Source organism: Onychomys torridus, chromosome 5, assembly GCF_903995425.1.
Source record: "Onychomys torridus chromosome 5, mOncTor1.1, whole genome shotgun sequence".
Taxonomy (NCBI): Eukaryota; Metazoa; Chordata; class Mammalia; order Rodentia; family Cricetidae; genus Onychomys; species Onychomys torridus.
The window spans coordinates 96,460,781-96,464,812 of NC_050447.1; the positions used below are offsets into that span (position 1 = coordinate 96,460,781).

At 39.9% G+C, this 4,032-nt stretch overlaps 1 non-coding gene across 1 annotated transcript; it reads right to left on the bottom strand.

The window, feature by feature from the left end:
* Positions 1 to 3,692: 3,692 nt before the first annotated feature.
* On the bottom strand, positions 3,693 to 3,797 carry LOC118584898. Its single transcript, XR_004945075.1, has one exon. It is a non-coding gene; the product is annotated as a U6 spliceosomal RNA (small nuclear RNA).
* Between the last annotated feature and the right edge of the window lie 235 nt (positions 3,798 to 4,032).

The following is a 4,032-nucleotide window of genomic DNA, read 5'->3' on the forward strand; positions in this document are numbered from 1 at the left end:
GAGGAGGTGAGAAGGGCTGGGATGCTAGCCTGGACTTTGAAATATATAACAGTTACTTGTGATACTGAGGGAGCCAGGGCTTTGATATGTTGTAAGGGAAATGACTCCTTGTGGCAGGTGGGAACTGGTTTCACAAGTTCCTGAGGAATGCTAGTTTTTATCTAACCACGTGAACTCCTGTAGCTCATTTCTGGATATTTTAGACTACCTCTGTGACCTAACAGTTGTCTAAATGTCATTTTGGAAAATGAGATTTTCATCTGGTCTATTCTGTCCTTAGCAAAATTTCCCCTCTTTGGAAAGAATAGCTGTCTAAGAACCAGCTACTGGTGTCTTCTGGATCTTCTGTCTATGATCCTCCAGTCAGCTTTCTTAGCCTCTATTTTTTGGCTCATCCCTAGTGATTTCTCTTAAAGCAAGCAAATCTGGAAATACACTTGAGTGGAGAAGCTGTTCTTGAATAATATTGAATATTGAACAACTCTGTAAGTATTTGTGTGCACTTGGTAAAGATTGGGTGAGTTAAAAAATAATGTAAAGTTGGGTATTTTTCTGTAAGATAGAAATGGACTTAATGCTTTGGGGAGTAAGATTTACCCACATTTTCACAGGAAGTCATTACTATGGTCTCCCTTAACAATGTGATGGGCTCAGCTTGAGGGTGGATAGTTGGAGACTGAGAGGGAGTGCAGGGATTCTGGAGCTAGCTGAAGCAAAAATAGAATGAAGATCTGGGAAAAGGAGATGTGGAGAATGGGAGACATAATCTTCAATCCAATCCAGGTGTGGCTTTTTCAGGGGACTTCCATTCCACACCCACAAACCCATAGACTTACATTTTAAGCATCCACATCACACACACCCACACACCCACACACACACTATGTAACAGCTCTGCCTGTTCTGGAACTCTCAATGTAGACCAGGCTGGCCTTGAATTCACGGAGATCCGCCTGCTTCTGCCTCCCAAGTGCTGGGATTAAAGGTGTGCACCGCCTGGCGCATCCATATAATTTTTCAGGACTCAAAAGTCATTTTATTTTTTTAACTCTAGAGCTTTAGACAGAGAAGGTCAGGATCCAGAGTGGGTCCCCATGCTGTGCATGGTGGTGGCTGCCTATAGTCACTGCACTCAGGAGGCTGAGCTAAGAGGATTGCTTAGTTCATGAGCACAAGACCAGCCTGGGCAACACTGTCACCCCATCTCAAAAAAACATGAAAGACTAAAACAATGCTTTCATATAGATGAGATCTTCATTCAAAGGAAGGCAGGGTGGGGTCGGTGAGGTAGCTCAGTCAGTAAAAGGCTCTTGTCACCATGGCTAGTAATCTGAGTTCAACCCTGGAGAGCAACAAGGTTAGTGAAGAGACCTGACCCCACAAAGCTGTCCTCTGACCTCTGCATATACGCCATAGTGCACATGCCCATACACACACATTATGTACACACACACTAATCATTTTAATATTTTTTCCAATGGGAAAAAAAAAGGAAATTTGTGAAGTGATGTGTTTGCTTACTTTTGTGTAAAGAATTAAAATCTTGGGGGCTAGAGAGATGGCTCAGTGGTTAAGAGCACCAACTGCTCTTCCAGAGGTCCCGAGTTCAATTCCCAGCAACCACGTGGTGGCTCATGAGATCTGGCACCCTCTTCTAGCCTGCAGGGACACATGCAGACAGAGCACTGTATAGATAATAAATAAATTTAAAAAAAGAATTAAATCTTGGCTGAATGTTTGATGCTGTAGGACACAATATTTTCCACATTTTCTAAAGTTGTAGTTATTTATGTGCCTTAGTGTATGTGCACCATGTCCCTGCAAGTGGCATCTGAAGTCAGAAGAGGGACTCAGATCCCCTGGACCTGAAGTTACAGGTGGTTGTGAGCCACCTACTATGGGTCTGGGAACTGAGCCCAGGTGCTCTGCAATAAGTAGTATTAAGTGTTCTGAACTGCTGGGCCATTTTTCCAGCACCATCTTCAACAGTTTTTTAGAGCTGGTTGATAGTTTGAATTTTTATTTATGTAACATGTGTTTGTGCGTGAGAATGTGTGTGTACATGTGGAGATCAGAGGATAAATTTCACGTGTGGCAATAGATTATTATGAAAATATCTCTTATGTCTAAAAAGACTGGAACTTTTGATGGACCTCACAGCTGAGTTAATAATACACGTTGAGGTCACTTAAGACTGATTTCCTGCTGTATATTCAATCTGTTTAACTTGCCTTTAAGAGAACAATGTAACAGCCAATCTTACTTGCGATGAATTTTCCATGTTATCACTTTCTACATCCTAAGCTAATGCATAGCTGTAATCTCAAGACATGTACTCTTCCATGGCCCTGACTCAGAAAACCATCTCTCCAGCTCCCTCCTTGAACAATTTTGCTGGCCCATATAGTTTGATTTTATAATTGTCAATGCTGAGAACACTGTTTCACATAATACAAAATGGCAGAAGTGTATCTAGTATCCCTTGGGAAATCACTGAAATTTATGTTCTAATCCTGAGTGAAAATTAATTTAAAGGTTTTAAAAAAGAAACTCAAATCAATAACTCAAACAGCAGCTTTTAAAACCAAATATTCTATGTAGATGGAAGTTTCTGTCCTGCCTATTCAGCCCCAAATAAACACACAGAGGCTTATATCAATTATAAAGTTTGGCCTATTGCTCAGGCTTATAACTAACTAGCTCTTACGCTTAAATTAACCCATAATTCTTGTCTATGTTTAGCCACATGGCTTGGTATCTTTTCTTAGTCCAGCAGTCTCATCGTGTTTCCTCTGCCTCTGCCTTTCCTCTTCCCAGAATTCTCCTAATCTGGTCATCCCACCTACACGTCCTGCCTGGCTACTGGTCAATCAGTGTTTTATTAAACCAATACAAGTGACAAATCTTTACAGTGTACAGGAGCATCATCCCACAGCAGTTCTACAATACAGTACAATCTAAAGATACATAAATTTGATACTTACATGATAGTAGGAAAATATGAAGTCTTTGCATTCTGTAATTAAACCACTAGAGTTTTTTCTTTTTAATTACATTTCTTTATTTGTGTTTATGTGACTATGTGGGTGAATGCCTGCCACAGCATGCATTTGGAAGTCAGAGAATAACTTGGTAGAAGCTGAGTAATGCCTGTGAACATGTGGAACCCAGGCATCAAACCCAAGTCACCTGGTTAAGCAACAAGTACCTTTACCTGCTAAGCTATCTTCTTGGCCCATGTTTCTTAAAAATAAACAAACAAAAAAAACCCTAATTTTTATTTCTAATCCAGATAGCATCACAAATACACCCTTGATCCACTTCATTTTCTAAGGCTCGAAGTTTTATATATTCGCAAAACAGTTCTTTAGATTATAACCAGGTTTGCCCTCTTAACTTTTTTTCATGAGCATATAAAGAACTAGGTTCTACTATGGCATTTCTTAAAAAATAAATTTGTTTGGGTTGTTTTTCCTCTGCCCCTTCTCTCACAGCCCACTCCCAGAAGCCTTCTTTTCCCTTTCATAAGTGAAAGTGCTTTTGCCTCCTCCCAAAACTTCCTCAACATCTCTTGCTCCCCGCTCATGGTTACATCTAGTTACAGCTTGGTAAAATTCCATAGTGTACATATGCCCAGTTTTGTTATCCATTTTCTGTTGATGGACATCTAGGCTAGTTCCATTTCCTTGCTAAGAAGTATGGAATGCTTCACAGATTTGAGTGTCATCCTTGCAGAAGGGCCATGCTAATCTTCTATGTATTGTTCTGATTTACATGTATGTGCTGCCAATGTGAACATAAGCCACTGCGTTTCTATAAGAGCAGAACGCTTTATATGTACAGTAAAAACACCTCAATGTATAACATAAAGTATTTTCAAATCTGAAATTAGGCATTTTAGGCAATGTTTATTGGTATTACATATACATAATGGAATATTCATGTTGTGTGTTCAAAACCAAGGCTATGGTGAAGTTGTGCAGTATAATATAGGCAAGAGTTACCAGAAACTGCTATGGGATGATTCTTCTG